General features: G+C 48.9%; 1 long non-coding RNA gene across 1 annotated transcript; it reads right to left on the reverse strand.

Annotated features, from left to right (window-relative positions):
- Positions 1-1,295: 1,295 nt before the first annotated feature.
- LOC131698806 (uncharacterized) lies at positions 1,296-17,035 on the reverse strand. Its single transcript, XR_009307831.1, has 5 exons — positions 16,824-17,035; positions 15,587-15,777; positions 3,969-4,195; positions 3,541-3,713; positions 1,296-1,998 (listed from the first exon to the last, which is right to left on the reverse strand). It is a non-coding gene; the product is annotated as an uncharacterized LOC131698806 (long non-coding RNA).
- Between the last annotated feature and the right edge of the window lie 195 nt (positions 17,036-17,230).

Below are 17,230 nucleotides of genomic sequence, written 5' to 3' on the forward strand. Positions count from 1 at the left end.
TGAGGAATGCCTTTCCCATTCAAAGAGCTGCGGGGACCCCCGGTGGCTGGATGGGGAATGGCACTCCCTGGCTGAGCTGCAGTAGTTCAGCTGTGATCCTCTTGCTTCAATATGCAGCACGGCTGTCTGAAACAATCAGGGCTGCTGAGACTGCATTTAAAAAGAAAGCATTTAACCTGCTTGCTCAGGGTGGGAGGGGGGGAGTGGGAGGCAGGGGCAGGGGGTATCGTGCGTGGTTCTAGTGTTAAAGTCCTGTCCACGCAGATCGCTCAGCCTTGATCTCGTGTCTCTTCGTAATTCCCACCTGGTGGCACAAGGCTTGTCTAGTGTTGTCTAGCGTTGTCTAGGGATGCCAGACACACAGATACCGGCGCTACCTGTCATAAAAATGTTTCTCTTGTATTTTGCTCAGTAATAAAGTGCTCCCTATTCACACATGTTATTGGTAACTAGTGTCCCCTGCTAATATTTCAAGGCTCAGCTTTCTTATTTGAAGCTATTTAGACCTAGTTTCCAGGGCAGGTTTGAATTCTGTTTAGAAAAAAAAAAATAGAGCTTTTCCCTTGCTTATACTGAGGCAGTACGCAGTTACTGTGTGTGTTTCACCATAGTTGACAATGCTATGCTGTGGTCTGCAGGACTTTACCATGCTCACCGGTGCTTCACCATGCTTTCACCATGCTTTGCTACACTTTTGCTGTGCTTTCACCAGTTCATATCACGGCAATATTGGTCTGTGTGTAGAACTGCCCTCTGTGTGTGGTGTGCCTGTGCCCACAGACTCACATAGACTCACACTGACTCGCACTGACACACACAGACTCACACAGGCTCACACAGACTCCCACTGACACACACAGACTCCCACTGACACACACAGACTCCCACTGACACACACAGACTCACACTGGCACACAATGACACACACAGACTCACACTGACACACACAGACTCCCACTGACTCACAGACTCCCACTGACACACACAGACTCCCACTGACTCACAGACTCCCACTGACACACACAGACTCCCACTGACACACACAGACTCACACTGGCACACAATGACACACACAGACTCACACTGACACACATGCAGGTACTGCTACGATGCTTTTAGTGGTTTAGACACACATCTGACTCTGTCAAAGCCCTGGCAAGCCTGGCATAAGCACCCTTCAGTTTAAGTAAATTTACCGAAATAAATCAAATTCCCTTAACACCCCCTGAGAAAAGAAAAAAAGAAGGAGGAAGGGAAATGAAACTCGTTTGATTTAGTTTTCCAGTTGCCTTGACTCTGACCTCATCTCCATGGAGACTGGCAGCACGGGCCAGTGGGAGCGGAGAAGCCCTCGCTGGCTCAGGCAAGCAGCCTAGCTGGTTGGCTGGCATCGGCCCAGAGTGACAGCCCCACATTTGGCCTCAAGCCGAGGGGTCTCTTAGAGTAGCTTTGGTGGCAGAGCGGGGCATCAGCCCCCGCGAATCAAACATTCTCCAAAACCACTCCTTCAGGGTACAGATCTTCATCGAATTATTTATTTCATTTACACTCCCCTTACAAATTTGAAGAGCCGTGGTAAAAGCCCAGTTCAGTGTTGTAAAGCACAGCATGGTTAAACCCAAAGTATGGCGAGCAATGACCTAGTCAGCTGTGAATGAAAAGCATATTTGTCTGTAGATCAAATCTTCCTGTGTCGACAGCATGGAGACAGAGGAGGGAGGGGACGAGAGAGAGAGAAAGAAAGAGAGAGGGACGACGGGCGATGCTAGTTTTGTTCTTTGCTCTGTTTTATCTGTTTGGCAGAGAGACAGAGGCCCCAGCAATTCCCCACTGGACGGTCCTTTCTGCCAGTGGGGTTTGATATAAAAGACAACCTCCTGTTTTCTGCACAAGAGGCGACTGACAAACTCATGTCAGGTTGCGTCCGGCTGCCCCGCCATGATGGCCCCGTCGCCCTTCTCAGCGTGGCACCACACGCTCCACGGGACGCTGGCAGCTCTGGAAAAAATAAACGAAAAAAATGATAAAAACAATAAAAACTGCCAAGGAAAGGCTGTCTGCGAGATAATAGACGAATAATTAAAGAGCCAACAGTAAATGTGTGCTAACCTGCTTGAATACCCCCCCTGGTATTGAGTGTCTGAGTGTCAAGAACATTGTGTTGGACTGAAAGGTGACCAGCACGGAAACAGAAATCCTGTATATCACCCTATGCACACATTTCTGAATTAATTGCAGAACTAACTAACTACTGGCATTTTCAAGCCTAAAATATGCTTTTTCTTTTTACTCGAAATTAACCTCCTTATGCATCAGCCTGGGGTATGTGTATATATTGATATATAATTAAAAACGTGACCTTTCGATTAGCGATGTGACATTCTGCCTGTGTGTGTGTGTCTAGCTCTGTGTGTGTGTCTGTGTAGCTCTGTGTGTGCGTGCGTGTGTGTGTGTGTGTGTGTGTGTGTGTGTGTATGTCTCTGTCTGTGTGTGCATGCGTGTGTGTCTGTGTGTGTGTGTATGTGTGTAGCTCTGTGTGTGCGTGCGTGTGTATGTGTCTCTGTGTGTGTGTGTGTGTGCGTGTATGTGTATGTCTCTGTCTGTGTATGTGTGTGCGTGTGTGTGTTATTTCAGGTGCAGATCTGCTTGAGTTGGTGTGAGATGCTCTGTACTGTTATGACAGGCTGTGATTTGCTAAGTCTCGGAGCACACGCTCAGTGTGAGGTCTGATGGATTATTCCTTGACGTTATGACTTGGGGGATAATGCAAACATTCTCGCAGCGGCCTGACCCGGCTGCTTCATTTGTCATAAGCGCGGGCCGAGATTGATGGCGGGAGCCCAGAGCCAGCATGAGCCTGATTTATAGACCACTTAGTGCTGATGAAGCTGCAAACAAGAGTCAAACAGATGTTACTGCTGCATTTTTCTTTATCAAAACATGTTGCCTTTTACGTGTGCATGTGTGACTGTGTGCGTGTGTGTGTGAGAGTGAGTGTGCGCCACTGTATGCATGCAACACATCCACTGTATATGTATGGAATACGTACCTAGCCTTTTCCTTTATAAAGGTGCTAACATTTTACATTGAGGATCCGTTAATAAAACATGGAGGATTATCAACAAGGAATAGCAGGTTTGTTCCAGTAACATCTTTAATGACGCAAATGCTAAATGCTAAATTCAGTGACAAATGTATCGACCTCAACATCTTTCTCAATGTCTTTGATGCAGAGCACGACTTCTAGCTGAACCGTTTGTCATTACATTTTTACTCGCTAACAGATGACAATAACTCAAGTTTTGAGAAGCCCCTTAGAAAGGCTTCCCACAGCAAAAGCACAGTAAAGTGTAATAAAGCTAATACAGCACAGTGAAAGCATGGTAAAGCATAGAAGCATTTTAAAAGAGGTATGGTAAAGCTGTGTGTGTGTGTGTGTGTGCGCAGGTGGGTGACTGTACTCTCTGAAGTAGCGAAGGTTCATGGCTGTGTTTCTCTGTCCTGTTTTTGCAGAACCCTGACATTGTGCTGGTGCATTACCTGAACGTCCCTGCCATAGAGGACTGTGGGAAGCCATGCGGCCCCATCCTGTGCTCCATCAACACAGACAAGAAGGAGTGGGCCAAATGGACCAAGGAGGAGCTGATCGGCCAGCTGAAACCCATGTGTGAGTTATCTCTTATAAAAGTGTCCCTTAGTCACAGCACAGCCAACTGCAATAAAGCACAAGGGCAGTAAAGCACAGCATTGCAAAGCACACACAGGCATGGGTAAAGCATTTTAAAATCGTCCCTAACTGTGAAACACTGAATTTAGAAATACTAAAAGAAACTGAACTCAGTTACTTGAACTGAAGACATTGATAAAGGCTGTCATGGAATTAAGCATATAAAAAAACCATGGTAAACTATGGTAACTGCATAGTATAACAACACTGGGAAAAGCATGGGGGCATACTGTAAAATTACCTGCACGTTTTCTGTGGGACCGGCCCATATCCCACTGAGAACGAGCCATGCCGGTACCCCACTGGACACTGAAAGAAAGAGCAGGAGCCCAAGGGCCACGTAGCGTAGAAATGTTCCAATTGGATTTTGGATTGACAACCCTGGTTAATCAAGTAGACCCTCCACTTTCCTGATGACTGGGGTTTGGTGTCCAGTCCTTACTGATTCACCTCTAGCTTGTTTCCTCTCTGTGATAAAAAGGAAACAACATGTTACAGAGCTTCAGATAAAGAAACTCAGGGGTTAGTTTAGCAGCTCTGTTCATTCTTCCTACGTTTCTAATCCAGTCGCACTTTTAAATCTTTTAAATGTTTGCTGTGCTGGTTTCCAACTGGTGATGGCGGCTCAAGAGACTGAATAATGGTTCAAAGGCTGGTTGTGATGGTTCAAGAGAAACAAAAACTGTAAGATTGCAATGAAAAAACAAGGTGACTGAAGCCTGCTGGGCTACAAACGTCATTCCGAGAGCAATTACACTGGAGAAGACATTAGCCAAAACTTGTGTGCAGTCCACTTGACCATCTTTCTTAAGATTTTATGTTACGTGATTCTTTCATCTCTCTGCTCCATCACTTTAAAACGCTCTTTACACAGTAAAGTACAGCTGATGTACAATTCACTGTCAGCGTGAATTACAGAATTATCCGATTGTGAAACAACATGGGTAAGTTTGTTTTAGTGCCTCTATTTAAATTAGCGAGAAAGTCTGTGATCCCTTTTACAAGTTTCCCATAGTAAAAGCACAACAAAGTGCATAGGGAAGCATTGTAAAGCACAGAGAGGTCTGGTAAAGCATAGAGAAGCATTGTAAACCGCAGAGAGGTCTGGTAAAGCATAGGGAAGCATTGTAAAGCACAGAGAGGTCTGGTAAAGCATAGGTAAGCATTGTAACACCCAGAGAGGTCTGGTAAAGCATAGGGAAGCATTGTAAAGCACAGAGAGGTCTGGTAAAGCATAGGAAAGCATTGTAAAGCACAGGGAGGTTTGGTAAAGCATAGGGAAGCATTGTAAAGCACAGAGAGGTGTGGTAAAGCATAGGGAAGCATTGTAACGTCCAGAGAGGTATGGTAAAGCATAGGGAAGCATTGTAAAGCACAGAGAGGTATGGTAAAGCATAGGGAAGCATTGTAAAGCACAGAGAGGTGTGGTAAAGCATAGGGAAGCATTGTAACGTCCAGAGAGGTATGGTAAAGCATAGGGAAGCATTGTAAAGCACAGAGAGGTATGGTAAAGCATAGGGAAGCATTGTAAAGCACAGAGAGGTGTGGTAAAGCATAGGGAAGCATTGTAAAGCACAGAGAGGTCTGGTAAAGCATAGGGACGCATTGTAAAGCACAGAGAGGTCTGGTAAAGCATAGGGAAGCATTGTAAAGCACAGAGAGGTCTGGTAAAGCATAGGGAAGCATTGTAAACCGCAGAGAGGTCTGGTAAAGCATAGGGAAGCATTGCAAAGCACAGAGAGGTCTGGTAAAGCATAATTAAAAAACAAACAAACATGCATGCATGTGGTAAACTGCTAAATGACCATGCAGATTTACTGTGGTAAGCTTTTAAAAGGGAGGTGCTTCGCTGACCCCTATATGAACCCTGATTGAGGGTCAGGAAGCCCTTGGCAGCGTTTCGTCAAAGCGGATTTGTGTTTCCGAGCTTTGTCACTCTTGTGCCTGTCGAGAGCTGGCATGTTTTTCACTCACTGCCATCACATCTCAACAGCGGCATTTCATTTGCAGAATGGGGGAGGTTAACTCGGAATGGCGTGCTGCACTCTGAGGCAGGCAGGCAGGCAGACAGGCAGGCAGGCAGCCAAGCAGTCCCGGGGCCTTCTTCTATGCTAATCTCTTCCCAAAGCGATCAGCATCATCACAGCAACACTGAGAGCAGGTCCTTCAGCTGGGTTTGACCTCTCTCTCTGACCGAGACAAACCCAACTAAGGGCTTTGGTGCCGCCTGCTGGTCGGTCCCTGGAAAGACAGGCAGAGGCTGTAATGGCATGCACTCATGGTAGAGGTTTTCATGGTATCTGGAGGCTTTAACTGTCCCCTATAAAACAACTGGGATGAAGTGACTATGCTCCACTAAAACTACCATTACAGACAGCGTGCTGCTAATGTAATGCCGTTCAACTGCATTTCCGCTCGTGCTTTAATTGTAGCTACCATATGATGATTGTAGCAACAGTGAACTGCCTCCTGGCCTCCCTGCTGCTCAGTCCTCAGCCAGCGAGCCAGAACAGCCTTATTGAGTGTTTTTTTTTTATCTTGTTGCTTTTGATGGGCAGTCGAGAGAGAGAGAGAGAGAGAAGAGTGGGGGAGAATGTTTCTGATGAATTCGACTCGCTCTCGTTCAATCTTTCTCACTAATAAATCCCTTTCTCTCTGCCTCCCTCCTTTCTCTCCCTCCCTTTCTTCCAGCTCACATAACAAGCGAAGCGTAGCAAGTTAAAAGCCTCCTTGATATTGTTTGATATTCCAAAAGCTGGTCTGAGCTTGTACCCCTATCTTCATACAATTTAGTTTAATTAGATTTTTTTTTTTTGTTATGCCTGTAAAATGATGTTCCAGAGATGGATGAGAATTTGAATGAAGCACCAGTGTGCGTTTCTCTCCTTCTTTTTTTCATCTTCCTTCTCCATTTCATTCTCTCATTTGTTCTTTTTTTCTGTCACCGTTGACTGCCTCTGGGTCTCGCATGCGTTCCGTTGCAGTGAGGATCTTCAAAGCATAGCAATCAGCAGCACACAGAGAGCAGGGTGTAACGGCACTCTCTGAGCAGCAGGGGTCTCCCTCGAGACCCCACAGTGTCTCGGAATGACCCCCCAGATGCCGAAACCATCTGCTTTTCTGACCCATTATTATTCAGCGCTTGATCTGTGGTTCGTTAGGCTCTCGATGGGAATAGCACACTTCTCTTTTCACTGAAGAAAAACATTTCAAGTATGAATCTTACACACTCTTACTGCAGTTACATTTCTGATTTGTGTTCTTCTATCGCCTTGGCACTGAGACTGGCGCGTTGCTCGAGCGCTGAGTTCACATTTAGACTCAGTGGCTTAGTGGAAAGGGTGTTGCTGGATATGGGTTCAATAACCCAAGACAAAAGAAATGAAGTTTAAGAAAACACAAGTTTTAACAGCGCTGTCTTCCTCCTCTTTCTCCTCCTCTTCTTCACAACATTGCAAAAACCTTTTATAACAACCACAGCTAAGCATTTCAAACTTCCTTCCCGTCCTATAAACTCCCTGACAAAACAAAATAATAATAATAATAACAATAATAATAATAATAGTTTATTCCTGTTGACATTACTTCTAGTTTTCCAACTGGGGAGGGAGGAGGGAGGATGTGAATGAAGGAGGGAGTGAGGAAATAAAGACGGAGGGAGAGAGGTAGTGAAGGAGGTAGGATGTGGAGAAGGAGGGAGGGTGAATCAGGACGTGAAAAGGGAGGGAGTGAAGGAGGGAGGAGAAGGGAGGGAGCGAGGCTGAGAGTGAAGGAGGGAGAGAGGGAGGGAGAGATGGAGGAGTGTGTGAGTGACGTGCTGACTGTGTCTCCTCTGTCCCGCCAGTTCATGGGATCAAGTGGACTTGCAGCAATGGGAACAGCAGCACTGGCTTCTCTGTGGAGCAGCTGGTGCAGCAGATCCTGGACAGCCATCAGACCAAGCCCCAGCCACGGACTCACAACTGCCTCTGCACTGGGACCCTGGGTAAGGAGTGAGGACAGGGGAGAGACAGAGGGGCAGAGGGAGAAGGAGAGAGAAGGGAGAGCAAGGAAAGGGGGGAGAGAGTGGGAAAGGGAAAAGTAAAAAAGAGAGGAGACTGGGACAGCAAAGAACCTGGGGGAAAGGGAAAGGCGTAGTGTAATGGCGGAGACGGATCAGTCTCTTGTTCTGAGCTGGGAAAGGAAGAGGAGAGAAGCGAGGAAAAGTAAAAGGCAGAAAGTCTTCTGGAATTAAAATCTCCTTTTCAGCTTCACAGAGCTGGCGTTGCACCCTCAAAGCTAAGCTGCTTCGTTTATATATACTATGGTATGTGTGGAGCAGCAGTCAGGCTCTGGGGCTGCAATATGTTTAAGTGCCAGGAGCTGTTGTCAGGGGTGTGTTTCCACTCTGTACCACAAGGTGACGACATTGCACTGCAGTCACTTGCTACTTAGTAATACACTCAGCTGCCTACTTGTAGAGAATATTCAAAACACACACCGGTCCTACATTTTTTTAATGAAGCTTTCGCCAGTTTTAAACTAGGGAATTAAATTGGCATTGTAGTATTTTTTTTTCTTGAACCAGAATGACCAGTTTAAAACCAACTTCTTTCAGCCTCAAAAAATCAGATGTCAAAACTAAGGAACAGGACTTTATTCTGTTTAAGAAACTCTGGAAGGTAAAAGGTTGGGTTTTTACCTGGAGAAAGTAAGGAGGGATGTGGGCAGGGGTGTGTGTGTACCTTGTAAGCTGTATTATGAACACTGACCAAAACTGAAGAGTGACGCTCTTTCCTCTCTCTCTCTCTCTCTCTCTCTCTCTCTCTCTCTCTCTCTCAGGTGCGGGGAGCACCGTGCACCACAAGTGCAACAGTGCCAAGCACCGCATCATCTCCCCGAAAGTGGAGCCCCGCGGAGGGGGCGCAGGGGGGTACAGCAGCTCCCACTCGGAGGTCCAGAACAACGACGTCTCCGAGGGCAAGAACGAGCATAGCCACGGGGGGACGGCGGCGGCCAGCGGAGGTGGGGGGGCCAAGGGAGGCGGGGCACGGGAGAAGCGCAACGGCAAGGTGCCAAAGCCAGTGCTGCTGCACCAGAACAGCACCGAGGTCTCCTCAACCAACCAGGTGGAGGTACCCGATACCACCCAGAACTCCCCCGTGTCCATCAGCAGCGGGCTCAACAGCGACCCCGACATGGCCGACAGCCCTGTGGTCACTGCCATGGGCCACGTGGCCTCTGTGATGGGGGGTCTGTCCCAGGGCGCGGCCGTCTTCATGTCCGAAGTGACGGGGGACCCTGTCTACAGCATGTCCCCCACAGGGGGCCCCAACCAGCACCTTATCTCCTCCGACGCGGCCGCGCAGGGCCTGGTGCTCGGCGTCTCCTCCGACAGCCACAAGTTCGCCTTCCCGACAGCGGGGGGCGCCGCTGATGCGGGCCTGGCCATGCTGTCCGAAGAGCTGGTGCTGTCCAGCAGCCTGGACTCGGGCGTCCCCAAGATCCCAGAGACCGCCATGAACTTCGACCCCGACTGCTTCCTGAACAACCCCAAGCAAGGGCAGACCTACGGGGGCAGCGGGCTGAAGGGGGACGGCAGCGGTGATAGCAATGGGGACGGTGGGATGGGCAGCTGCAACGGCATCCTGCGACGCTCCTCCCTACCCCCCTCGGACTCCAGCCCCTCCTATGGCTTCTCGGGGGCGATGGTGAAGATGGAGATCAAGACCGAAGACACGTCCTTCGAGCAGCAGCTGGCTAAAGAGGGTGGATACCAGGTGGGGTGCGCGGTGGGGGGCGGGGGTGGCGTGAGGGGGTCCTCAGGCCAGGGCTCGTCCACGCTTGCCCCTGGGGGCTCCCTGCTTCCCTCGGGGGGCGGCCTGAGCCCCAGCACCACGCTGGAGCAGATGGACTTCAGCGCGATTGACTCCAAGCAGGATTACTCCTCCTCCGGGGTGGGAGCGGCGGGGGGCTACGCCCAGGCAGTTCACAGCCCTCACCTGGCGCACCAGAGCCGCTCCCCCAGCTTCTTCCTGCAGGAGGCGCCGCAGCAGCCTTCCCAACAGCAGCAGCAACAGCAACAGCAAAGCAACCAGAAGTCTCACCTGCACCTGGATGAGCAGCAGCAGCAAAACTCTCACGGCTCCACCAGTCTGTCCGAATCCGGGGGTAACGGCATCTTCCTGGGCTTGCATGTGGTCAAGACGGAATCCCTCAATGGCGTGGGGGGCAGCAACAACAACGGGGGGCACCACCATCTCCCCCAGCACCACCACCAGCTCCCCCACTCCCACTCCCACCCCCACCACGCGCACTCCCACCCCCACCAGCAGCCCCAGCACACACCCCCCAACTGCAACGGTGGCCCTGCCCCTCAAGACCACTCACCGGGCCAGCCTTCCCCCCTCCAGCTCCTGCAGTACCAGGGGGGCTTCCAGGGCCTGGGCCCGGAGCACCAGGAAGTTGTGGGCTTGGAGCAAGGGCAGGCGGGCGGCCAGGCTGAGAACGGGGGAGGAGGAGGAGGAGAAGGGACGGAGGGTCTGCTCAAGCCTGTGGATCACTTGCAAGCCTGCGGAGGTGGGGGAGGAGGAGGAGGTGGTCCTGAGCACTATCTTCAGCAGCAGCAGCAGGGCTCTGAAAATGGCACAGAGGTTCTGAGCAACGGAGTGGCCACTAGCAGCAGCAACGGCACGGGTCCACACCCTCACCTGCAGCCCATCCTCCAGGGCGGGGCGGTCGGTCAGCTGGTCCAGGGGCTGTACGGCACAGTGGGGGGCCACCACCAGGGGGGGATGGAGATCAGCCTGGACCACTTTGACATCTCCTTCGGGAACCAGTTCTCTGACCTGATCAACGACTTCATCTCGGTGGAGGGCGGCGGTGGCGGAGGAGGGGGGCCCGCCGTGGGCCCCGGAGCGGCCCTCTATGCCCACCAGCTGGTGCAGACGGGGCCCGACGGCCAGCCCCAGGGAGGCCCCCAGGGGGAGGAGGCTGCGGGCCGCGGCGCCTACGTCCAGGCCGAGCTGTGCCTGCCCCCCTGCTGCAGTCCTGGGGACGGAGGGGGAGCTGGAGGAGGTCCAGGGGGAGGGGCAGGAGGAGAGGCGGGCTCGCTGGCCTACATGCACGTGTCTGAAGTGGTGTCACAGGGGGCCCTGGGGATGCTGCAGGCCACAGGGAGGCTCTTCATTGTGACAGACTACTCCCCCGAATGGTCCTACCCAGAGGTGAGCTGCAGTCTTGCTGTCTGTCTTTCTGTTCTCAGTGTTTCTGTCTGTCTCTCTGTTTTTCTGTACTGTCTACATGGTTGTCCCTTGGTCAGTACTGCCTGTCCCTCCATCTGTCTGTATGTCTGCCCTTGCTCTCTGTCTGTATCTTTCTGTCTGTGTGTGCTGTTCTTGCTCTGTTTCTTTCTGTCTCAGTCTGTATGTCTGCCCTTGCTCTCTGTCTGTTTATTTCTGTCTCTGCCTATGCTGTTCTTGTCTTTCTGTACTGTATGCACTCAAGTTTCTGTGTTTGATGTGTTGTGCATTTTCTTCTTCATGCCACTATTGCAGCTGAACATGCTGCCTCCAAACCTGATCTATTTTCTCTTCAGATTGTATTCGTGCTTGGAAACTTTACTCCACTAGATGGCAGCAGAGACAATGCAGTGGCCCGAGCAGTAGAAGTAGAACTAAATTCTCCTGGTGTCCTGCAGTTATGTACAATTCCACAGTGTGCCACTGTTGCACCTTAAAACACAGCTTTCCAAGCCCACCTAAGAAACTGCTGAGCAGTTCATGCTGTGATACTCTAGGAGGCAGCAGAGGCATACCTTTTGGTTGAGCGTTTATTGCTCTGTATGAAGCCGTACAGTGCAGTATGTAGTGATAACGGTATAGGGCACAGTTGGCCTTATTAAACATCCAGGTCTAAAGCTGCTTTTGTTTGTGCTTGCAGGGAGGAGTCAAGGTGCTGATCACTGGCCCCTGGCAGGAGGCCAGCAGTAACTACAGCTGCCTGTTCGACCAGATCTCAGTCCCAGCCTCCCTCATACAGCCCGGAGTGCTGCGCTGCTACTGCCCAGGTAAGGAATTCAGATTCTCGCAGCATTTCAGTACAATTTATTTTGCTTTTACTCATGCACAGAAGACCGTCTGATAAAGATATGGATATGGATATTAACTATGTATTAATCGCCTTCTCTTCACAGCCCATGACACCGGCCTGGTCACTCTGCAGGTTGCCATCAGTAACCAGATCATCTCTAACTCTGTGGTGTTTGAGTACAAGGCCCGCGCCCTGCCCACACTGCCCTCCTCGCAGCACGACTGGCTCTCCCTGGACGGTAAGTGACCAGGGGGCGGTGAGGATGGGGAGGGGGGTAAGACTGGGTAGAAGGCTGTGTCATGGGGGTAAAGTGTGGCTGCTATTTTGGGGATGACGGAGCGGGGGAACTGGCAGCCCTGCCAGTCCTGGTCTTTGTTCTGACGCTGTTCTAAACTGCTTATGAACTGAACCAATTCCATCTCCAGTGGTGTTTATTTGTATCTGTTAAACCTGGACTGTGATTGGCCACGCTGGGATAGGTCCTTCTGCGTGTAGGTGAGGTTATTTTTTTTCTGGTGTTTGTGAATTTGGGGCTACGTTCTCAAAGCTATTTACTCCAAAGGGTCATTAGCACTTTTTTTTTTTTTTTCAGAAAACTCACCCAATAAAGTTTACCAAACCAGATAGAAACAACTAAGACTTTTACCTTAGGAACTTGTAAGTAGTCTTAAGTCGTTTCTTATTCATTTTAGGATTTTATTTGGTGGGTGTTTTTTTTTCTTTTCTTTCATATAACAATCATGCTAATGATGATTTGGAGTAAAGAGCTTGAGAATCTATCCCTCAGTGTTGAGTTGCACTGGGTGCAGTCATGCCCGATGCTGGCAGGTGGGTAAGCTTACCCTCACAGCTCTGCAAGGGAGAGAGGGAGAGAGAGGGAGAGCACCTCAACCCTGATCTGAGCAAATCCCCTGCCTGCCATTCAGTCCAGGGCCACAAGCTGACAATTGTGCCAAACTGTTGTGTGTCTGTGTTTTTGGTTTTTTCGTGAGATGGATTACACTAATATTGCATTAAACCTGGATCACCCAAGTATCAGATTTTATCCAGTCTAAAACAAAAAATAATTGCAGCACCCCGAAGAGCAGGTCCAATCACATTGAATGTATCTCACAAAGCGGTTTAAAAACAGCACAGTAATGCCTGTTCATTACCTGCTGATCCGGTCTTAACTGAATCACAATCATCCCTTCACATCCCTTTGCAGTTTTTATAGCTTTTCCCTTGTAGACACATAAACGCATTCCCTGTGCTTTACCCTGCTTAACCCCGGGTTTAACAGACCCCATATTTACCATGCTTGTGTGTTCTCTAACATGCTAAGCTTTTACCTCCATTTACCACAGTGCACTTTTTTCATACAGTTCTGCTGGTCTGTTTGTGATTGTGGTAGCCAGATGAAAGGGAGGGAGAGAGGGAGGGAGAAAGGGAGGGAGAGATGTGGAACCAGGGGTGGAGAGAGAGAGAGAGAGAGAGAGAGAGAGAGAGAGACGAAGGGTAGAGGAGAGCGAGCAAGACAAAGGAAAAGAGAAGCAAAGGGAGCAGACAGTGTGAGGTGTAGAAAAGCGAGAGGGGGAGTGACAGAGAGATGGAGAGAGTGATGGAAGGGTGGGGTGTCTGGTGGTGCTTATGGTCATGCATCTTGGAAAGGGGGAGGGGAAGGGGGGGTTGGGTGGATTGCTGCAGTCTACATCGACAGGATAAACTAGGGCATTGCTTAAAGCCAGGAAAGGGACAGCTGCAATGCAGAGAGCCCTGGTGGGAGGAAGAGGGAATAATTATGTCAGCTTGTAGCAGCACATACAGTCCACAGTACACAGTATATGTTACACAGTACAATATGGAGAAGTCATAGCATAGGGCAGGCAGTCGCCGTATAACACCGGTACTGTATTCTGTCTTGGCATTCAGATTGAACTTTGCTATGAATGGAGGGTGATTCTCTAGATTAACCCACTGACAACTGTACAGCTTTGTAAACTAGTTCTGGGGTTTGTAAATGCCTTTAAAAAATAATATATATTGTATATATGTTTATATGATCAAATAAATAAATATAGAAATCCTTGAGAAATTTGTTCAACGAAAAATGTGCTGGTTTGTGACTTTCAGATCATAAAACATATAAGAAAGTCTGCTTGACTTTGTTAGATGGTTCTCATTTGAATGTAGTATTGAGTGTCATAAGTTCTGGCTGAATATGTAGTTTACATGAGTGTGTGTGTGTGTGTGTGTGAATGCGTGCGTGCGTGCGTGCGTGTCTCAGTGTGTGTGCGTGCGTGTGTGTGAATGCGTGCGTGCATGTCTCAGTGTGTGTGTGTGTGCGTGTGTGTCTCAGCGTGTGTGTGTGTGTGTGCGTGCGTGTCTCAGTGTGTGTGTGTGTGTGTGCGTGCGTGTGTGTGCGTGCATCTCAGCGTGTGTGTGTGCGTGCGTGCGTGTGTGTCTCAGTGTGTGTGTGTGTGTGTGTGTGTGTGCGTGCATGCATGTGTCTCAGTGTGTGTGTGTGTGTGTGCGTGTGTGTGGTGCTGCACTGGGATGCAGTGAGTGAGTGAAGTGAATAGGTAGTGCCCTTGCTGCGTGGTAATGAGCTGAGCCGATCACGAATCCTGTTGAGTGTTTGTGGGGATTGTCTGGGGTCGGCTTAGTACAGCAGCACCTCTTCAGCTGAGAGTGAGAGAGTGTGGGCAGCCAGAGAGACTGAAAAGGGAAGTAATTCACAGAACAAGTCTGGCTCATCGAGGTTCGTCCCTGGCTAGGGTTGGATTGTTTTTGTTGTTTTAATGTTCCCAGTGTTTCAGATATTACTGCTTCGCCTGGTACATTATTCCAGGCATGTATAACTCCCTATATAAAATAAAAACAAGCTGTCTCTACAGGACTTACATGTACTCAGTTTCCAGTTGCGCCTTCTCTCTCATACTTCACCATGCTTTCACAATGCTTTACTACTCTGTGCTGTGCTTTTACCATGGCACACTTTCACAAGGGGCAGTACAGGCTTTGTTTACTGTCAGGATGGATGTGCACAAACACAGGCAAGCTGGCTTGTCCACACATCAATACTGAATTCATTGCTCATCATCCCTTGAGAGGAGCACAAGGCAGAGCAGGGTCGCTCAGAGAGCAGCATGGCTTCGGCTGGCTCAGACAGGGGGTGACAGCGCTGAGCTGGGATCGATGGTGACAGGGGCGCAGGCTTCTTGACCCGCGTGCGTGAAATGCCACTGCGGACTGCCGAGCAGAGACACAAAAGCACGGCTGAAATGCGCTGCCGACGTTCCGAGGCGATAAGAAATGAATTTTACCTTTTAAAGAGGCCCAGAAAAAGAAAAATCTGAACTTTTTTTAACGTTTGCCAGAACTCTGTTTTTATGTAAAAAGCCAATGTTGAAAATATCAGTTGTATATGGATGGTTCTGGTAAAATGTTATCAGTAATGTTTAACAAAAGCACCATGATTCAAGGGGTCCTGTTTTGAAGCATGTGCAAAGTATGAAAAAAAACAAAAAAAAATACCCCAAATAAAAAGGCATAGCAGCTGTACCACTATAGAACTAGGAGGAAACAACTTAATTGCAATGTGGTGCCGTTCAATTATTGTTCTGTGTAGTTTACGGAATGACAGCTGCAAGCATGCTGAAAGCAGGGGGGCTGGGGACAGTGACAGTGTGCTATGGGTTACCAGGGTAGGCAGCCAGTGTGCCAGACAGACAGACAGACAGACAGACAGACAGACCGACCAGCACCCAGGCTCTTTAGAAGAAGACACTTGCTACAGTAGTGAATTACCTTTCGTGGCTGTGGTATTTCATGTTGCTGGGCTTTGATCCTGATGCGCTGTGATCGTTTGAACGGCCCCTTTCTCCTCCTCCTCCCCTCCACCACAACAGTGACATTTCTCGAAATCCCTTCCCTTGAGCCGCTCGTACTGGGGGAGAAGCACGACATCACTTTCCATTCATCTCTAGCAGACCTCCTCCCTGAAGTGAAAATCATGTAAGATGTAAGGATCACAGAGGAAGGTTTTCTAGACAGTTTTTTTTTGCGCAGGTGACAGCATTATCACCTGGCTGTACAATCACCCTGTGTCTGTAAGCATGAGCTACTCACTTGCAGGACTGAATAATGATGTTAGTTTAGATTGAGTTTATTAGTGTTGTGCCTGCAGGGCCAGCGCAGGTACGTCTCAATAGTGCGAGCACTGATACAAAGAGAGACCTGATTCTGGGGTATATAAAAGAGAGCGACATGAATTCTGTGCTAAATAAAAGAAAATGACTTCTCCGTGTTCAAAGTCTGTTTCAGCGATGACGGGCAACACTTTGAGGGGGTTCTGTTTTTCCAAGACTGAACAAGTTACTGATGAACCTGACAACAGTCCCTTGACCACGGCTATTTCAGCACCTTGATTTCTTTGCTACATGTTACATTTATTTATTTTAGAGAGAATCTATACGTGTATACCCATAGTCAGCTGTATCAATGCACAGCTGAAACGCGTGCACAATCTTTTCATTGTGACATGCCTGCAGTTCGATTAGCAAGCTCTCTTTGTGCCTATTTCAGTCTGTTTCTCTCTCGCTGTGTTCCTCGCCTGTCCCTGGTATGTGCTAATGGCACAGCTGCCTGCCTTGATTTGTCATAATGCAGAGAGAGGGGGGGGAGACGGAGACTTTCTCTCCTCTGCAGCATTGCAGGTACGGACCCACGGGCAGGACAAAAGAAACCAGCGCTAGCAGCAGCACACGCATTCGGTCGAGCAGTGGCGGAGTCGAGAACAGAGGATATTTAGTACGAGTCCGATATCCATAGATAAAAGCCCTCCCAAGTTTCAGCGGCACCCCTGTCGTCATAGGATATCAGTGAGGGGGGTTTGAGAAAACACGGATATAGTACAACAAGGGGGGGGGGGGTTGAAGGAAGGCTAGCCGCAGACTAGACTAGCTATGGAGAATTACATAAAACTATCAATTCGTCAGGAAACACAGGCTGTAGGATAAGAAACGTATATTGTAGTCATACTTACTGACAGTGTCGCTTTTCTGTTAATAAAATGGTATATCCACGATGATAATAATAATAATAAAATAATAATAATAATAATAATAATAATAATAATAATAATAATAACATATCGTTTTCGAAGAAAATCATATTGTCGAATCTTCCCTCACACACATTTGGCAGTTGGTTTATATATTATGATTATATAGACCTATCGTATCCGACGAGTATTAATTTGTCCGACCGACGGTTGGAGTTTAAAAATCTGAAAACTCCTGAGACTGAGAGCGCGCGAGGGAGTCTTTCGTCAGGCGCGCGCGCCCGTTCGCGCTCGCGTTACGGCTGATTGAAAAAGTAGGGCGTCTGTTTACCTGCGGCACGTGCGCACGAACGCCTGCTCGTGCTGAATCTTTTTTTTTTTTACTGCAG

Source organism: Acipenser ruthenus, chromosome 20 (genome assembly GCF_902713425.1).
Source record: "Acipenser ruthenus chromosome 20, fAciRut3.2 maternal haplotype, whole genome shotgun sequence".
NCBI lineage: Eukaryota > Metazoa > Chordata > Actinopteri > Acipenseriformes > Acipenseridae > Acipenser > Acipenser ruthenus.